The sequence below is a fragment of the Elgaria multicarinata genome, chromosome 8 (genome assembly GCF_023053635.1).
Source record: "Elgaria multicarinata webbii isolate HBS135686 ecotype San Diego chromosome 8, rElgMul1.1.pri, whole genome shotgun sequence".
Taxonomy (NCBI): Eukaryota; Metazoa; Chordata; class Lepidosauria; order Squamata; family Anguidae; genus Elgaria; species Elgaria multicarinata.
In genome coordinates this window covers 47,744,704-47,765,597 of record NC_086178.1, presented here as the reverse complement: position 1 = coordinate 47,765,597, position 20,894 = coordinate 47,744,704, and the positions used below count along the sequence as shown (strand labels likewise).

At 42.5% G+C, this 20,894-nt stretch overlaps 1 protein-coding gene across 4 annotated transcripts in view; it reads left to right on the top strand.

Annotated features, from left to right (window-relative positions):
* HDLBP (high density lipoprotein binding protein) overlaps window positions 1-20,894 on the top strand; it is a 68,857-nt gene that overhangs the window by 6,710 nt on the left and 41,253 nt on the right. Inside the window, exon 1 of one of the 4 annotated variants that reach the window (XM_063132261.1) lies at window positions 4,676-4,771. The exons of 2 other annotated variants lie outside the window; for them this stretch is intronic. The gene's annotated coding sequence lies outside the window, so the exon portion shown is untranslated. Of the gene's footprint in view, window positions 1-4,675; window positions 4,772-20,894 lie in introns of those variants that run through there. One more of the 4 variants, XM_063132264.1, reaches the window with a different exon arrangement.

The window sequence follows — 20,894 nt, the reverse complement described above, 5'->3', positions numbered from 1 at the left end:
CTTGCTTGCTAAAAAGCTGGCATTCCCTTTTTAAGTGCACTCACCTGAGATCTGTCATACCTCGTAGATAAGATATCCTGTCTATAGTGTCATTCTGTAAATGGCAAGAGCTTTTCCTGTAAGGAGAAAATTGGGGTGAACAATGGGAAGTCAGTCTTACTGAAATTGTTGCATCCAAAGGGAGGGTAAGCAGGTCAAAACAGACCTCTTGTCTCCCCTGAGATTGCTTCTTTATCCTCCTACAGGATGTGTCTGATCTTGATGTGTGGGGGAAGCACAAGTTATGACAGGCTGTCCTCCCCCTTTTGAAAACTAATTCCTGCTGAAAACATGCTGTGACACCTTCACACAACCAGAAATTCCTCCTCTAGGAGTAGAAACAATGTGATGTGATGGGGCCCTTCCAAATATATTTCTTCTCCTGCGTGGACTTGATGGCACATTCAGTCTCATTTCATATTTCAATATGGATTTTGAAGAATATGAAATACTTGCTTAAATGTTAGAGATGTTTTTCATACAGGCACAATCTAGAGGATGAAACCTAATAACTTCGATAGATTTGTGTGGTTTTCTCTGAAGAACGTTGCAGCATGTTTAGGGAAGACATTACAAGGGAACATTTTGTGAACCGCCCAGAGAGCTTCGGCTATTGGGTGGTATAAAAATGTAATAAATAAATAAACATAGTCAACCAGTTTGGACAATTGTTCAGGTTTCATGGTTTATGAAACTGGGAATGAGTGTCAGCCCAAGTGCTGCTCCCTCCTTCTCCCACCACACATCAGTTTGGATACAAAGACCCTGGCGCACATTAAGCCAACGTTCTCTGTTATGTCTGAACTGAGGAACTCTGGTTCAAAAGTGGGCAGTGAAATGGAGATCTGGTGGTTAAATGCCAACAGAGTTTCAAGAACACGTACCTGCATCCTTGCACTGACAATAGAAAAAAGCCCATAAGTACTCTTTGTTTGAAAGAGAATACAACAACCTTCCCCAACCTTGGTGCCCTCCAGATGTTTTAGACTACTGTTCCCATCATCCCTTGGCTGTACTCCGGGACTGATGGGAGATGTAATCCAAAACATCTGGAGGGCATCAGGTTGGGGAAGGCTGGTTTAGAGTTGCTGTTGCTATTTGGAAAGGTGGTGGTATTCTTTCTGTGGGTTTTCAGAGTCTCTGTAAAGTAGCATGGGAGAACTTGCTGCAACAATATAAGTCCCAAGATTGTTCTATTTGCGGTGCAGATAGGCAAGTGACTAGAATGGCCTGAACACCCTAATGATATGGTTGTGTATCTAGCACCACCCTTTGTGCCCCATAATTTGTGCTTTACACACTAAAAAAAATGAAGGTGTAATATATGTGAAATGCTTTGAATAGAATCATAGAATAGTAGAGTTGGAAGGGGCCTATAAGGCCATCGAGTCCAGCCCCTGTTCAGTGCAGGAATCTACCCTAAAGCCTACTTGACAGATAGTTGTCCATGTGCCTCTTGAATGCCTCTAGTGTGGGAAAGCCCACAATAATTAGGTATGTAGTATTAACATTACTATACCTGTCTTTTTGGATTGAAAATGGAGCTGTAACATTGATTAGAATTGTTTTTTTTAGTTTTATTGATATTAATAGAAATAGTGGTCTCAGTCACTGAGGCTAAGATAGAAAAGATTTTGAAACAGTTAGCAAGTTGAAAATATTGACTAGAATTAGATAACATGCTATGGTGCCTGTGGGTGCCAGATCATATATACAACCTGGCTTGGGGGTTGTTGTGTCATGCAAATCCAGCAAGTGTGGGTTATGTGAGGGTTAAATAATCCTCACATAATTCTAAAATAGACCTTGGGTTATGCGAGTGTTGTCTAACCCTCACATAACTCATGCTCACTGGGTTTGCACGACATGACAACCCTTGTATTGGAATTGCATATTCAAAATGGCAGCCACATGTACTTGAAAAAAAACTCACAGTGGGCTGTCTTGCTGTGTGAACAGCCCCATTATTGTATTAATCAGTAACAGAATTCAGACTAGAATGTAGTTGACAATTCTTGCTGAGAATGTGGCAAGATATTGAGTATAGCTAGATTGTACCTTAACATATATTTATAAATTGTGTTTTTGTTTACTTGGGGATTCTGCTGAAGACTATGTCGTACTACATGGAGCAGAAGAGTAAATCATGCTTTTAGAAGAAGTAAATTGTTTATTGTATACCAAGCAATATGAAAGGATGAACAAGTTCTTTATGAAGTTTTAGTCTGTTACTTATGCCCAGCTCTTCACTCTTCTGTTCTCAGTTCCTCCCAGTTTTATATATTCTGCAGATTTGGTAAGCCTACTATCCACTTGTTTCATCTATTTTACAGAAGATGCTGGAATACAGTTGGAACTAACTCAGAACATTGTTGGATCCCTATTTCTGTCTGACATTGATCCATTTATTGCTGATTTTTGCACTCATTTGCTAAATCACCTCTCTGCCCAACCTTCAATAGCCTTGATGCACTGTTATTGGTGGACTGGCAGGACATACATTAAATAAAAATAAATGTTTAAGTAGACAACATGTACTGAGGTTTCTTAGAGAATGTCTTGTGGGAGTAGGGGTGCATTTTTAAGCACACTTACTAAGCAATAAGTTCCATTGAATTAACTGAGATTTATTTAGAAGTTCACATGCTTAGGATCAGGAACATCTTGTAAGAACGTAAGAAGAGCCATGCTGAATCAGATTAAGGGTCCATCTAGTCCAGCACTCTGTTCATACTGTGGCCAACCAGCTGTTGACTAGGAACCTACAAGCAGGACACAAGTGCAACAGCACTCTCCTGGTCATGTTTCCCAGCAACTGGTGTACATAGGCATACTGCTTCTGATACTGGAGCTAGCACATAGCCATCAGGACTATAGCTTTCTCCTCCAGGAATTTATCCAACCCCCTTTTAAAGCCATCCAAATTGGTGGCCATCGCTACATCTTGTGGTAGTGAGTTCCATAATTTAACTATGTACTATGTGAAGAAGTCCTTCCTTTTATTTGTCCTGGATCTCCTACCAGTCAGCTTCATGGGATGACCTCTGGTTCTAGTACTGAGACAGGGAGAAAAATGTCTCCTTATCCACATTCTCCATGCCGTGCATAATTTTGTAGACATCATGTCTCCCCTTAGAATCCTTTTTTTTCTAAGCTAAACAATTGCAGCTGTTGTAACCTTCCCTCTGTACACAGTATTCGAAGTGTGGTCACACCACAGATTAGTATAAACCCAGTATGATATTGTAGTTTTATTCTCAATTCCTTTTCTGATTATGCCTAATATGGAGTTTGCCTTTTTTTTCTTTTTTACAGCGGCCGCACACTGGGTTGACATTCCGCACACTGGGTTGACATTTTTATTGAACTGTCCTCCACCACAACCCCAAGATCTCTTTCTTGGTCAATCAACAGTGTCCTGTTAACCATGAACAATAGTACTGTTCTGCTTGGTCCTGGTTCTGAAATTGTATTCAGCTATATGTATCTCAGTTCAAGAAGTATATTGTCTAATTTGGATTTTTTTTAAAAAATATGAGCTTCACAAATGATAGGGTTTGTGAGAAACGTATAAAGAAGCTGAAGAATTTGTTTGTTGGGGTTAACTTGGACTGAGAAAAAGTGATGCATTGGGAGCAGATATGGTGACAGTTCTGAAATGCTTTAGATGTCAGAACAGGATACATAATTGTTGCCCATCTGCTGAAGTTAAGAGGCAATGGGGTTTTTTTTGGACTTGTGGGAAGATTTTGGTTATTATTCTATTCTGTGATTGGCTCTTCTATTACTGTAGCTTTGTTACTTAACTGCTGACAGGAAAATTTATAGTTGAAAATCAGAGACAACTGCTTAAAGCTTACCCGTTTGGTGCGGCATAGCCTATCACTGTGCCCCCTACACACAGTTCTTTTAAAGGGCACTATTTTCTCTAACTCCACGTACAGCCTGTGAAATGCAGCTGCCCTCGATATATGTTCCGCGCAAATAGCTGGGTTGTGCTGACAAGGCATTCCAAGGTAGCTATCTAGGTTTCTGCCTGCTGTGTGTGACTTGGGATTCTAGGAAAACAATTTTAATTTGGAGAGAACCTCGGGGAGTCCTCGATTAAACTGAACACGTGTGTATTTGTGACTTTGGCCTGCGACTCCCTCCTCCCCAGTACGTTTACTCAGAAGCAACTCCCAGTGAGTTCTATGGAACTTATTTCTGGTGTAACGGGGAGCCGGATCTTTCTCATATTTACGACAAAGTCCTACTAAGTTCTCACTCCCAAGGGGTACTTCCGAGTAAGCATGCACAAGATCGGGCCGTTTTCCTGGTGTGTGTGGGGGGGGCGGGGGGGTTAGTTTCTCAGCGTCTCCTTCTGCTACGAATGGGGAGAACTTGCCCTGATCCGCTTGGCAGGAGAGAGAGATGGCTACTGCTGCTGCAGCTTATTCCAACTCCTCCGGCGTGTTCCTCTGCGCTGCAGGGAAGCGCGGCTAGCGGGACTCGGTCAGACGGTGGCGTAGCGTTACGAAGCGCCGCTTCCACCCTTTCCAAGCCCTGCGGTTGCTGGCGGCTGGGCCGGGCCTTCCTACGAAGGGAAAGGGAAGGGGCCCGGCTCGTCTGACGTGTGAGCCTGCGATTGGCGGCCTCTCCCCCTTATAGCAGACGGGAAGGTGCCTCGCCGCTTTCCCGGGAGCGCTTCGGGGCTTCTCCAGCAGAGCGAGCTAAGCAGACACGGGCCGGAGTGAGTGCCACGTACGGGGCAATCGGGCGGGCCGACGGGGAGGAAGAGGATGTCGGGTCACGGTGTCGGCGGGGGGGTGGGTAAAGAGGCAGGCGATCGCCGCGGGAATGGGACGTACGGAGAGGGCAGCGGAGCCGGGTCTATGCCCGAGAAGAGGGGGGAGGGAGGCGGAAAAGGGGGGGCGGGGAGGGAGCCGATTGCCGACGTGGAGGCAGAGAGGAGGCGCTGGTACCGGCTGCCCTTCGGTGTCCTCGCCTGCAGAGCTCCCCCCCCCGGCTGGCTCGCTCCCCCCCCCCCCCCGGCTGGCTCGCTTCCTCCCTCCCCCCCAGCCTTCGTAGATGGAGGCTAATCCGAGCGGGCTGCACACTTAGCGCCCGCGCTCTGCCTCGGCGGAGGGGAGAGGCGAGGCGAGGGGGCGGGGGAACCGATCGGGCTACGTGTCACAGCCGCGCACCAGCCGATCTCCTCCCCCTCCCGACTCAGCCGCAAAAACTTTGCACTAACTTTCCTGGCCAGGCTCTTCTTGCCTCCTCCGAGGAATGGTGAAGGAGGAAGCCCCTTTCCGGACCAGGCGCAATCTAGGCTTCTGACCTGAAGGAGCCATAAGAACAGGCCGGTGGAGTGGGGGGAGCGGTAAGAGAGGCTTCTCTGTTCTCTCTCCCTCCCCCTCCAGTTCGGAGCAGGGCCCCAGACAGCATTCCTAGTCCTCTGGCAGGAGGCAAAAGGGGCGCGCGGACCTCAAGCCTGCTAGTCCAATCGCCCTCCACATTGCTGGTTCTCTAGGGGGTGCGCTTGGCAACATCTCTGGGGAGGGGCTCCACCTTCCTCCCCTCTTCAGGCTGCCCCACCCTCTTCACCACACCACCAAGAGAGAGAGAATGAGCAAGTAGGTAGAAGTGGTGGATCCCATCCTGTGGGTGGCATGGCAGGTAGGGCTGGGGCCAATGGTACTGCCCAGAGAATGTGTGGGAGCTACCACTTCTACCTCTTAGCATGTTCATGCTCTCTCTTTTGCTCTCTCTGAGCCCAGTCTCCACCATCGTGAACCCCAGAGGGAGAGCACTGAGGAAGTGGACAGAAGTGTCTGTTCAAATACCGTCCTTGTCATCAAATTTGCTTATCTGTACCTTCCCACTGGGCAGTGCATCTGTGGGAATTGGGCCCAGCGATTTGAATCCTTTCTACTGCACTGTCCACAGAGAGAGAGTTATCATAAGTAGAGCCATGCTGGATCAGACCAAGGGTGGCCAACCAGCTTTCGATCAGGACACGGTGCAACAAGCAGGACATGGTGCAACAGCACTTTTCCACCCATGTTTCCCAACAATGTTTATATGGGCTTTCTGCCTCTGATACTGCATGCAATATTGCTGCTCCTGTATTTGGGAAGCCATGCTGGACCTAATCCCTGGGTCAAATTCCATTTGACACTGTGAGTGTTCTGCTGCCCTCTGGCAAGCAGGTCAATTTCGCCAACCTCCATACATCTTTGAATCAGAATCATAGAATAGCAGAGCCGGAAGGGGCCTACAAGGCCATCAAGTCCAACCCCCTGCTCACTGCAGGAATCCACCCTAAAGCATCCCTGACAGATGCTTGTCCAGCTGCCTCTTGAAGGCCTCTAGTATGGGAGAGCCCACAACCTCCCTAGGTAACTGATTCCATTGTCGTACTGCTCTTAACAGTCAGGAAGTTTTTCCTGATATTCAGCTGGAATCTGGCTTCCTTTAACTTGAGCCCGTTATTCCGTGTCCTGCACTCTGGGAGGATTGAGAAGAGATCCTGGCCCTCTTTTGTGTGACAACCTTTTAAGTATTTGAAGAGTGTTATCATGTCTCCCCTCAGTCTTCTCTTCTCCAGGCTAAACATGCCCAGTTCTTTCAGTCTCTCTTCATAGGGCTTTGTTTCCAGACCCCTGATGTATGTATGATGTATATACATACATCATGAAATCTCCATTCATCATGTATGATGAATGGAGATTTCCACCACATCCTAATTTGGGGCAGGCTGAAGGTTGTTTGGCAGTGGTGTAACCAAGGTGCTAAGGAGCCTTGGCCATCCAGATCGTAGTCAGCTCCATCCCCCTCCTACTCCCACTCGCTTTTCTTCCTCTGAAGTAGGAAAGGTGGAGGGGTTGGAAGTGTTGCACACAACGGCTTGGAGGTGCAGCTTGGAGTTTCTTAAAGCAGTGGTGCCCAGCTGTCTATCCTGCCTATATTTCCCATGGGAAAAACCTGTGGGGGGGGGCATTGGCACTCAGGGTGCCCTCAAGCAGTAGCATCCAACCTGGCACATTCTCCACTAGTCAGCATAATAGATTGGGGGCGGGGAACTACATTTTTTGGCTTGGCTAGCAAGGCAAGCCAAAGAACGGTAGATCACTGATCAGTCTTCACCATTGCATTCCTTGAAAGGGAAAGTATATATGAACAAACAAAAAGGATGAGGCAGCTTCTCCTTGTGTGAGCAGTTGATGCCTGTGCTTTCCTTCTGGGCACTGAAGGGGTACGGATTGGATCCTGCAGGTCAGATCCAATGTAAGCCTATGCGGCAGGGTTTTGCTATTTTATTGTTTTACTCTGTATAGCACCATGTACACTGATGGTGCTATTTAAATAAATAATAATAATTTCTGCAGCACTGCCTAGAGAGAGGGCAAGTGGGCAAAGGCCCTAGCTTGTGTGCACCGTCTCTGGTCCCAAATCTCCAGGGCCCAAATCACCATGCTGCCCAGAGAGAGGCTGAGCAAGCTTCCTCTGGTTCACACACACTCTTTGGGCTGCTCTGCTGGCTCAAATTCTCTGCCATGCCACCCAAAAGTTGTCTCCTTTTGCTCACGTATGCTGTCTGGGCAGCACCACAGACCTACTTCTTTTGATTGTACATCCAGATGGCTGCTGAGTGATTGGAGGCAATGGCAGCTGTTTCTAGCAGCTACCACTTGTCTGCTTTTGGGGGTATGCAAGTAGCAGCCTCCCCTGCACCTTTGTAGCAGCTGGTTGAAGTTGGTGGCTTCTTCTGAGGTGCTGGGTCCTCACTTTAAGACGAGGCTGCCAGGAACTTGTAAAGCATTGGTTTTATCTCTTTGGCCCTTTTATGTGAGCTTCTGTACCTGTTGGCAAACTCCAGATCGCACACAAACAGAAATGCCCTGTAATGGACAAACTGTAACTTTCTGTGGGCTGCCTGCTGCTCTGAAGTTTATATGGGCACTTTTCCAGAGATTATTGCAAGTTGCTCTGTTGGAGCCAAGGATTTTGAATCACTCAAAAGCACACATGCCTGTAGTCTTCATGGAAACTTCACTCTTTTCTTCTTTTTTGTTCCCCGCCAGCCTTTTTGAGATTGGCTTTGCCCTGCAATTCGTGAGTAGTCTGTCAGTACACCATTGCTGTCCCAGCAGGACTGTGTTTCCCGGAGCGGTGGGTAGGCCTGTCAGAGTAGGGCAGGCTTTAATTACAGGCCTTGACCTTGTTTCTCAGCACATGTAAGAAACAGTGAAGTAATGGCCATGAATAAAAGCAAGGCCCAAGGAAATGGCGAAGGAGGGTTACAAAATTTGTATTCTACTCTTTAGAACAATGAGAATGAGGGAGGTTGACTCACAGAGCAAGTCTTATCACTCAAAATTGGATCTTATGCAAAAGTAGTGTCAGTGTCTGTCATGTAGAAGCCTTGCTGCGCTTTTGAAGTTCTTGGGCTGGGTGTTGTCTAGCAAGTAAGGGGTGTGTGTGTGGCAATAAGAAGTTAGGATAACATTGTGAATGACCTGGATGCAAGGGGAGATGCCTTAACTATGATCTTGGAAGTGCTTTCATGTCAATGGACTAATCACAGTGCTGAAGGCATATTTCAGCTTTTGTAGAATCAGTAGGTATTGGCTTCTTGAATGATAGGTTTGATTTGGGGATGGAAAACATTTGGTTTTTCTCCTGGTCTATCTCTGTGTATTTTTTCCTCTTCTTTTGTAAGTTTGGTGGAATCAAGGCTAAGGTTTAAAATACTACATAGAGTGCATCAGTAGGTATTTGTGAGCTGAGAACCTGCTGGTGGGTGATCTGCTAAGAATATGTGATAGAATATGTTGGATCTTTTGACTCATGGTCTTGTGTGAGACCATTCTTGCAAAACACTTATTCTCTAATATTCCAGTATATTTTAAGCTTTTCAAAGTTTTTTATCTGTTTCTCAGAATATTCAAGCCAAAAACCTTTGAAGGTTTAAGTTCTTAGTGTATAGATCAGGGGTGTCCAAAGTCGTGCCTCCCAGACACCCAATTTTTATTTTTTAAAACATTTTTTAAAATATACGTGCATTGGTTTTTATGAAATGCATGCAACTTTCTGATTTATATAGGCTTCTATCCAGATTCAAAGGGTTAAGGAAAAAGACAATTTTAACAAAGTTCTGTCACATAAATACAATTCAACAACAGTATTAAACAAAGTGCACTGGCATCTACTGTATACATCTGATTGCATTAATGTTATACAAGAATACCAAAAGCGAAATTAAAAAAGCAGGTCAAATGCGTTTCGACACCGGGGTGTCTTCTTCAGTGACCACTGCAAAGATTGAAACATACAAAAACACTCATTTTAAATACTCTACTAAGGGTGAAGAGAATAGCAGAAAGAGATGTAACCCAAATTGAACCAAATATTTTAATGTATTGCATAGTGCCTTGACCTACCAGGCTTCACACAGCTCTTTTAAAATGTATTTGTACAGGCTGACTTAATAGAAAAGCCCTGAAATGGGTAGTCAATGTCACTCCCGTCTGTCCAATAGAACAAGCCTCCTGTGGGTTACAAAGAATTCATATTCCAAATGGTGTATATTACTAAAAAACTTCTACTAAAGCTGTTAAAAAGCTAAAAGAACAGAGGCACATCAAAGTGGACCAAATACCCAAATAAGTATCCATTTGAAAGTGGCATTTATATACCACCAAATATTTAAAGTGTAAGGTCTTCATCCATTGCATTATAGGAGGAGATTGTTTATCCTTCCAATGTTGTAATATTAGTCTTTTAGCTGTCAAGAGGCCACAGAGAATCCGTTTATGCTGATCATTTGTTATGTCCATGAAGCAGGTAAATAAAAGAGTGTGTACATCAATGGATATTAAAGACTGTTCCAGCACAAAGCCTATCTGTGTAATAACCTCCTTGCAAAAAGAAAAAACTGCTGGACATTGCCAAAACATGTTTAAAAGAAGCATTAGCTGTATTGCACTACCAGCAATTAGCTGAATTAGACAGTCCCTTATTAAAGAGATGTTGTGATGTCCAATAGACATGAAACAAAAGTTTTTTGAAATAAAATTCAGTCCAAGATCCATAGATACAACAGGTCGAGACCAAAGTGATGATCCACTGATTAGGCATTTTGGGGTGGTGCACACAGCAGTTTCTCGAATTCCCAAATGTGCCGATGGGTCCAAAAAGGTTCAGAACCCCTAGTAAAGATCTATATGCTACTGATTCTCATCATCTGTATCAGAAATGGGTGGGCTTTGGGAATCCACTTCGTTTTTTACTACAACCCTAAGATTCACTAACTGGAACCTGGTGCAAAAGGCATACACTTAAGAATTAAAGAATTACGAGCCCAGGAATTTGTTTTGGGAATGAAGTTACAGTGCTACACAAAAATCCACACCTGATTAACCTAGCCTTTCTTCATTTGAGCAACACAAGTTAGGTTGGGGGATCATTTTGTTTTTCTATTTTTAAACAATTGGGAGTTGAAAATCCTTGCCATTGTACTACAGATCACCCAGAGATCTACGAGTAGACCCAGATGGTCCTTCTGCCCACCTTGATATGTATTATAGACCTAGTAGATTATCTTGTATCTTTCTCATTATATAGCACACAACCTTAACACATTTTTTAAAACAAAATCTGTACTTTAAACTAATGGAGGGCCTCCAAATACCAGTGCCAGCAGTGGAAGTCAAAGAGGCTGGGTGTGCTATAGAGCAAAGCTCCAGATGTGCCTGCTATCTTCTTTCCCAGAGGAAGATGGCGTGCACACCTGGAGCTCCGCTCTACAGCACAGATGGCCTCTTTTTAAAGTTAAATACGCACAAGACATTGTAGTGGCCAGTGCTGCTATTTGGGGGTCCTCTGGGCTGTGGGGCCTTGGACCAGCGCCCCATGGTCCAACCCTAGTGGCACCAGTGAGCCTGTCTGCTGCTAGCCCATCTTTCCTAGTTTTCCCTTGTGTTAAATTACAGATTTACAAGTGAATTATTGCTATTCTTATCCAGACCAGATTTAGCATGGTTTATATCACAAATAGTGATGGTTATTGAACTGAGTACCTTTGCATGTCTGGTGCATGATTTAGAAAAAATACTTGATGCAGTTAGAAAATTTCGGTTAGCTCTATGGTAGAGTCCTGCAGATCAGAAATGGTGTTTTGTTTTGGCGTTGCTGATGCTGATGGACAACTTTAATAAAAAAGCCCTCAGATCATAAAACCCTGCCTAAAAACAAATAAGACTTGGCTTTTTCAAGGTGTTATGCTTGTAGCTGCAGCGGACAAATAAAGATTGCTGTCCTCATGTCATTTCTATAGCATTCTTCAGCATACATTCAGGCCCTTCATAGTTTGTAACTCTTCTTGGAGGGTTACTAGCCCTTTAAGATTATCCTTTCCCTTCCCCCTCTGAAGCTGTGAATGGTCGCTGGTACAGGCAGTGCTGAGGTGGCATTTGTGAAAATTACACTCGGCTCTGTGCTGACACTGATACTCTGCAGAACACGTCTGAAGTTTTTCCTCTCTGAATAACAGAATGGTTGGGAGATCAACCTACACTTCTCAGGTGTAAACACGTACTAATTTTTAAATGATTTTGGGGAGGGGGGCATCAGGGAGGGAATGGCCAACGTTTAAAAAAATACTTTGTACTTAGGGAGAAAGGGTTTTTACATTTTTTCACATTTCAGAACAACACAATTTTTAAAAAATAATTTATTATTGCATTTATATCCTGCCTTTTTTCCTCCAAGCATTCCAAGGCATCATACATAATCCTCCTCCTCTCCATTTATCCTCACAACAACCCTGTGAGGTAGGTTGGGCTGAGAGTCTGTGACTGGCCCAAAGTCACCCAGTGGGTTTCTATGGCTGAGTGGGGACTAGAACTCGGATCTCCAACTCCCAGTCCAACACTTTAGCCACTACACAAGACTACCTCCTACCCTCTGTTCTGACCCTGTACATTAGGTATTGATGTTTACAATGTAATAATAAAAATAAACTGTATGCTTCCTTGATAAGTATACTCTTGCAGATATGTGGTTGAATAGAATTGGCCCTTAATAGAATACTTGTTTAACATACCAGGCTTCTGCGAATCTTATTTTTTTCATTCAGTATCTGATTTTTGACTCCTATTTTTGTGAAAGCATATTTCTTATGAGTGTCCCAGAGTTTGTATATTTGTTCCATTATATTAAATGTTGTGATCTTTCCAGTGATGAGTAGTCAACATCTGTGTTGTAGTCACTGTAACCTGGATCAATTTTAAATAATTGCATGAAGAAGAAAATAACACAACACCTTTTTGAGGGGATGAAATTCCTACAGGAGGTTTATATCCTTTATTTATTGATGAACCTGTACTCAGGTGTTCTGAATGACAGAGCATGCCCACAGATGTACAAATCATTTCCAGTTTTCCACACTGCCTCCAGTATTAGAACTCTTGTTTACAACTATATTGTATACTTTCTGAGGTAAAATACCAAAAATACATAACTTGGGGTTCAGTCCTGAACACCACGGGTGCTGAATGTCTTTCAGTCCGAAGGTCCAAATCCTATTTCATAGAAGCTCTTGGGACCAGCATTCCAAAGTAAAAGAGGTGGAGCCAAAATGCCAAAAACTACCAGCGTATTTTAGCTTAAATCTACTGCCTTAGGAGAGTCACTTCAACCTTTTAGAACAGGGGAAAACACTGCACAAAAGTGAAGAAACTATCAAACAATTGGTGGTCGGGGGGGGGAGGGGGGCTAGGGGAAGGGGCATGTCCTTCTGGGGCACTCTGGGAGGTCGGATTGGGGCTCTGGGCCTGAGGTTCTCACCCTTATGGTACACTCTTACCTGAGCCCCAATGTACTCAGTGAAGCTTAATGCTGAGTAGGCATTCCTAGGACTGCACTGTTAAGAGTAATGTGATTTTTTTAAGGTTATCATGACCTCTTGCATGACAGCAGGGGAACCAGACCAAATGGCTGACCAACTGTGATGTGGCAAGGTTTTTTTTGTGTGGTTTTGGCTAATGACCAGTGTCTCTTTTGCATAATCAAAGCTTCCACCCTCTCAGCACCTGCTTAAAAGCTTTCTCCTTTTAAGATAAGTTTTTATGAGAGAAAACTCAAATGTGGATGGTCTGTAATTTAGGATGGATAACTTGTGATGTATAGACCCCAATTAATCGCATGTGGGTAGAAAGGTTAGCAAGTCCAACCTTTGGGAGGGAGAGCTCCTATTTTATTAACATGACAATAAGCCTGCAGCCTAATCCTTCACATATTTAAGCACTATTAGCCCTCTGAGAACAGTTTTGAGTTGGCATTTAGCCATGTTGACATTTTGGGGCTGGCAGAAGTGCACACATAGCCAAAGGGAATGGAGTGGGGAGGCTTATTGGAATTATTAGGTTTGGGGGAAGTACTGCCAGACAGTTTATAGAGGAGGTGGTGGTTGACATTACAGAGCAGCTATCCATGCTGGCTGGGGATGACGGGAGTTGTAGTCGATACATCAGGTTGTAGATGGCTGTTAAAGAAAATGGAGCTATGGCTGTCTAGAAAGGAGACAGACATTTTTCTCCAGGTTCTGTTATCTTGTAGTTGATGCACAGGGGCTACCTTGCCTAGCTGTTGAGTTCAGACACTTCATTAACATAATAAGTAATGAAATACTGGGCTTTAAGAGGAAACCTGATAGATGGAATGGTGGTACCTATGAGTGCACAAAAGGGCATGCTCTCCAGCACTACTGGCTTTTGTTTTTCTAATGACTTCATACTGAACATTGAAAGCAAACCTATACAACTTAACCGCCCAGAGAGCTTGTGAACCGCCCAGAGAGCTTCGGCTATTGGGCGGTATAGAAATGAAATAAATAAACTGCATGGCAGAGTCAAATCCAAATTTGACTATATAAAACTTTTTTAAAAAGCACATTTTAAAATAGTCCTGTGTTTGCTTTTTAGTTGTGGTTGTCGCTTTCAAATGCCTAGAGTAAACTTTGATATGAGGACCAACAGAGTTCCTAAGGTGGAAGGCCACGTGTAAAATAAAATATTTGCATATGGCATATTGCCATAGTCCTCAACAATTTATTTAAATATTTATAGATCGCCTTCTAGAGTAAAAAACCCTCGCAAGGCAGCTTTTCAACACAATATCGTTAAAAACCAGCAATGTTAATTGTATCATGGTGTTATCTGATAGCTAATGTAGGAGGGAGTTCTTGCTCCTCAATTGTCCTCAGAGGCAGTTCCAGGCATAAAAGAAAGCAAGGAGTGGCTAAACTTCAGGCTTATAGAACCTTTTTCTTTTACTAAAACTTGTGATCCACTAACCGGAGCCTGGTGCAAAAGTCATACACTTGGAATTTTAAAAATTGGAATTGTTTTGTGTACCAGGTCTGAACAGATCTCACAGTCCTTCCATACAAAAATCCACTGATGGTTATCCCTAGCCAGGGATAAGTCAGCAGTGTAATTTAGGATGGTGGAGGGAGTAATCTTGTTTTGGCACCATTAAACAATTGGTAGTCCAGGAACTCTTACTGATCTACTGCAAATCACCCAAAGATCTAGTATATATAGATCTATCTTCTGCTCATCCCTGCAGTAGGGTTTGAGGGAATAAAGTGGGTGGTGCTGTATGCATGAATACAGCACCAATATATATATATATATATATATATATTGACATATGAGAGCAGAATAAGGAGTTTGGGCTGGACTTGAGTAGGCAGGAAGGCAATGTAGGAACATTACATGGCCAGAATTACAAAATAGGTGACTGATTTAGTGGCAGAGTTCTTGACAGTGGTGGAAGAGACTGGATAACTACAGAGGAGAAAGGTGCATTACTTTAAGACTTGCAACAGGAGTGTGAACCAATGTTTTCGCCAAGGGGACAGAAGGGAAGACCTATTTTTTTACACACAAAAAAGCTGCCCCCTGCCCCCACTGCTGCCAAATTTATTGCAGTGGCCAAATGTACAGTAGTTTTGCAGTAGCACATTCCTTGCTTACAGGCAAAATCGCTGTAGTTTTTGCCAGCAGCATGGTTTCAGTGGCAGGAAATACCATGGGGCCACTAAAACAGGGGTCTTTGTGTTGCCCACCTCTGTTGTAAAGTGATGGAATTTGGGGAACAAAGAGAGAAAAGAGTCAAAGAAAACCAAGCCTATATGCTGATTCAAAAGACTGGTTGATTATGTCAACAGATACAAAAAGTACACAGGGCTTCCTTCTTTCTCTCCCCTATCCCAAATTGTTTACAGCCCCCATCTGCAATTAGTTTTCCAAGAGGGCCACTTCGAGTTGCCGTTGATGGAAGACCCATCTCTCTCAGTTAGACACCCCAAGTCTCACTGGCATAACCACATGCTCCTCTTGCCTCTGGATTGGCAGCTGGAGGACCATTTGTCTACATGGGGCCAGATTGGGCTCTGGGATTGCCAGTTTCTGTACCTAGCCTACATAATGCACCTGCTACTATAGTTTCTCTGCTTCCCAAAAACTACATCCCAGCAGCTTCTACTAACACCTTAGGTCAATCTTTTGCTGCTCCCTGCCCTCTCCCATTGCCTGAGCCCCCTGCGGCGCTTCTGTCGTCTCCCCATTTTCTAAGCTCCTGTACCTTCATCTCCTGAGCTCTTTTGGACCCAGTTGTGGTTACGAAAGGGAAGAAGAAAGAGCAAGTGACTTGGAGCCATTGCTCTATACATTTTGACATATGTAATAAATATGGTATCCCAGAAGCCTCAGGCGGCATGGCCAGTGGTCAGAGCTTATGGGAATTGTAGTCTGAAACAACTGGAGAGCTCCAGGTTGCCTACCTGTGTGATATACAGTGTTTCTGAGATGGACAGGCAAAATGGAGGCTGGGCCAAAATGGAAGGATGAAAGTCTTTGGGAAGGGACACATACTACAGATTAGCTGTAATTAATCTAGCAAGATAAAGGTCTAGTTCTTACATGCAGCCAGCTAAGTAATAAGCCTGTGTCTAACTGTACCATTTGAGACTACAGGTGGAGGCTCCCATGATGGAATGTTCCTCAGTACACTTCTTTTCTTTCTTTTTTGCTGCACATAAAAGCAAGGTGTCACGGTTGTCTCTCTGATATATGTTAGCTTTCTCTCTCTCTCTCTCTCTCTCTGTGTGTGTGTGTGTGTGTGAGAGAGAGAGAGAGAGAGAGAGAGAGAGAGCATTCTAACATCTTATTCCTCACCTGTTGCCTGAATTGGTTCAGTCCAGGCACAATTTTATTACCTCTTCTGCTGATTGTGAGAACTAGGCCAGAAACACATGAACTTGATTGTATGATATCTTCATAGTGGGACAACCATATCTGCTTTTTAAAAAATTAACATTTATTAATGTAACACTTGATGTGCATAATACTTCAGAGAATAACAATAGAGTCTAAATGTAATTTTAATGCATAGCTTTTATCTGAAATATGTTTAGGAATTTTACTCTGATTGTCCAAAAGAGGTGTGTTAAGTTTCAAAAGTTTGCAAAGAAACAATTGCGAAAGTATCTGAAGGCTACCCAGTTGTGGATTTATTCTAAATGAGATGAAAATTTCTTTTGTCAGGATTGTGATGGTAAGACACTTGCTGTTTATGAAAAGGAGGCAGAAAACGTCACAATAAGCAGAAATAGTGGGTGAGAGAGTAAAATACACTGCAATCCCATTGATTAACTTGGTCTCCAGTTTAGAATACAACTCTTTTAAGGAATCACTTTAAGTCCTACTGTGTTCAATAGAGCTTACTGTAGTAACTGAGTTGGATCCAGATTTAGGGACGTGCAACTGGACTAGTGGAAGCAGACTTCCTTATACCCCTCCTCCCTGCACCCCACTGAAAATGCTATACAGAAGGTTGGGGGAGCCTGGTGAATTGGATGAACTGTGGTAGAGGGGAGATCCCCGACAATCATGTGGAAGCATTTGCCATGAGCAGAGCCCTTCCATTACAGAAAGGCAGATCCAGGATCCACCCAAGTGTGTTTAGGATTGCAGCCTCAATAATCGTAACATGAGGCTGCCTGGGTGAAGTGTGTTACGCAGTCTTAGGTCTTTTAATTTTGCGGAGAGCAAATTGATAGGGATTGGGAATGCTTGTTCTGTTTGACCTTGTAGGAATCAGCTGGATGCCGAAGTGTATGCTATTTCATTTCTTCTTGTAGTGCATTTAATGCCATGTAATAGCTTCTATTAACAAAACACCAACCCTTCAAATTAGTACAGCACATAATTTGCCCTTTGTCATTGAAAAGACTGTTGAAAATCTAAATTATGCCTAGAACTGTGGTTTGCTTTTGTCTTTTGAACGCAAATAATTTCTATAAAAATAACAGGAGTCAGTTGCTAGAGGCCAATTTTTAAAATGTATTGAAGCTTCTATGTACCATTTTCCCCCATTAGAGTTTGTGAACATAAGAAGAGCAATGCTGGATCAGACGAAGGGTACCATCTGACTGCCTACAGGAAACCCACAAGCAGGACATGAGTGCGGCAGGAAATGAGTGTAACAGCAGCCTCCCACCCATGTTCCCCAGCAACTGGTGTACCTAGGCATGCTGCCTCTGTTACTGGAGGTAGCATATAGCCATTGATAGCCTTACCCTCCATGAATTTGTTGCCTTTGAAAACCATCCAAATTTGGTGGCCATCACTACATCTTGTTGGTATTCAGGTCTTAGATTTTCACAGGAAATCTAAGTGCATATATCTCCTACTCCTTCCACTCTCATTTGAGGCTTTTATGGTCGTATGCCCAGTTCTGCAGTCCCTTGAGTTCCTCTTTGTTGTTTTCTTATATCCTTGCTCTTGAGATTTCTGTCCTCATACATTTTTGTGGTGCTGGTTGAGCCTTATGACACTGCAAAGTAGATTTGAGGATTGCCAGCAATGAATGCTCTGAATTCAGTGCCCTCTTCCACCTTTCATCTCCTTTGTTCAATAGCCATCACAATATCAGTCATCCTCTACCTCTTAGAACTTCCTTTTTTCCATGTCAGAGGAAAGGGAGTTCATATGCATGTGAAGTATCTCTCCCCATCTGCTGTAAATGAAATAAACAGCACAATCCACCAAGATATTTTCTGTCACAAACTCCATTGACAGAAGCAGTGTGAGAGCATTACTGTATCTTCATTTTCTTGGGTCTTTTACAGAAGAATATTGTGGTGGGCTTAAAAAAATGAACTTTCTTTCTGTATGCCTATTCTAATTCTTCCTGCTCTATAGTTCTTTGGCTAAAATGGGAAATAAGTGAGCTTGAATGATGTCTTGTCTCAGGGCGCTGTAACCTCAGAAGTCTGATCCTCCACTTGCTGATAATCTCAACTTCTGATCCTTGAAGCACGCTTCTTCTTTTTTTGGTTAAATAAAAAAAGAAACACCTCCCACTATCATACTTAGCAGTAGCCAAGTTTCCAGGAATAGTTAGCTTCTAGCTAGTACAGTATAAGATATTTGGGGGAATCCCTGCAGTTGTTTTATTATAAACAAAACCATGTCTAACTTTTTTATTATTACAAAATTTTAAAAGATCTACTTTTAAACAAACTGAAAAGGCTTCTAGTATTCATAAGGAAAGGAAAGTTAGAAAGTGGGCTGGTGTAATACAATTAGAAATAGCATGTAAAGCTATGAAATGTTGGGGTTTTGTTGTTTTTTCTGACAGTTATTATAGTAGCTACTAATGACAGAATCTTAAAGCTTTTGGTCACTGGAACTGCATAGAAAAAGGAACTGTTGAGGGAGAGAAAGCTTGTTGCACAGGAGCAGCATGGCCTTCACCCTAAAATAAAAATCAAGACAAGGCACAGAGTCACAGATAACATGATTGTGTTGCAAAAGTAGAGTTGAATGGGTGTCTCAGTTAAGAGAGAAGTAATGCTAACTATTATTTACCTTTTTGCTATGTCACTTGAGGATTTTAAGCGAAGAGTTATTTGACCCTCCTGCTGGATTAAGATAAAATGTAATTCTGAATCTCCACTATCTGAAATCTGCCAGTTGTAGAACAGGAAAAAATCCATACAAAGTACAAATAAAAAGAAATTTAGATTAGTTTTTTTAAAAAAAATTATAGTAAATTATTTTTAAACATAGCCTTTAAAAATGAAGGGAATTTGAATTGAATACAGCCATATTAAATCCTTCTCTTGTAATTTCTTAAAAACTGTATTATGACTAGCATATACATTGAGTTAAAATTGCCCTTGTCTAAGTATAAAAGAAGGAGGGGGGGTCCCCAGTTGGGAGGGGGGAAATGGAAAGTCATGAATTGTATTTTTATGAGATTTCTACTACACCCACAGAGTAACAAGAATCTAGGAAATACCAGATTATGTATTACCAGGATCCCCATATGTGTGATATTGGAGGGCAAAGAATAGAGCTGCACTAAACTCTTGAGCTTTGTTATGTGTTTATTTCCAAATAATGAGTATATCTGATAACTCTGCTAAATAGCATTTTTCGTCTAATTGTAAAGTTCTATGTTGTCTAGTAACTACTATCCCTTGCTTATGGGAAGTTATGAATACTGTCCAGTCCTGTGCATCTCTGCTCAGATATTCACTTTATTCACTGTATTTTGCTTCCAAATAAGTATGCATAGGTTTTCAGCCTTTGCCTTAAAGTAAATTTAGGATATAATCCTATGCATGTTTAGACAGAAAAGGGCCTACAACTTCCAGTATCCCTCAGCAAGTCATGCTGTCTGAGGGGTGATGGAAGTTGTAGGCCTTTTTTCCTGTCTAAACATGGATAGAATTGCCCTCTTAATTTCCTTGCATGCGTAGGCTGAAATAATTCTGCAGTGCCAATGGGCTGTGTTCTTAAAAGTTTTGAATTATGCCCCTTGGTTGTATTTAGTTACAAACCAATATGTTTAAATTGTTTTTATAGTAACCAATTAGTATACATGCTTGCAAAGGAAATACATGGATTTTGAAATGGGAAACATTATTTGCATCAATAATTGAAAACAGTCCTTTTTTGCTGATTTCAGCATGATTGAAATCAATTCACCCTGCAATATTTTGGGGTTTCTTGCAGCACTTGTATACACTTCAGAGAAAATGTTTCCTTTGCTAAAGCCTGATAACAACTCAATCAATAAAATTATTATAAACTTAAAAAAACAATCATTTGTATTTGGCAGTATACCAGTGGAAGTAACAGCAATGAAGACAACAACTTTGTCACTAATTTTGGCCTGACATCCATTATATTAATGTAGATTTATGATTAGTTTAATTGGAATGTGTGCACATTATATTATTCTATTGTGGGCCCTAGTACTTGATTAAACTGGCTGCCCTTTCTAGATGTAACTTCCCATGGAGCCAAGTTAGTTTCTTTTTCAGGTACCTGAATATTCCATTATAATTCCTTTCTGCTCACAGCCAGCATTACCTTGCACTCTTTCTGGAAGATCATACAAATGAATCAGTGATGACTTCCCCTCATTTGAAGTCAGGTTGCTTCATTTTTAACTTATCTGGTAGCTTGAAACTCCCTTGTCCTCTAGCACCCTCTTTTAAGATATAGAAGACAGACTTAGCACTGTTATGTCATGTTTTCAAACAGAAACAATCAGGGAAAGCTAATGATGTTTCCCCAAGTCTTGTCTTTAAAATGCACACAGAGAAGCATGGAAGAAATGACTGAAGATGCGGATTTCTGTGATTCTGGAATGGCCATGCATAAATCTGACACACAAAGTTGGCCAGCTTCCATGCACTTTGCCTGTTGTCTGTTTCTGACATTAATTCTTCATGTCTTTGTTCATTATCTCAATGAATAGCTCAAAAAAATGACTTCAGAGTTGCC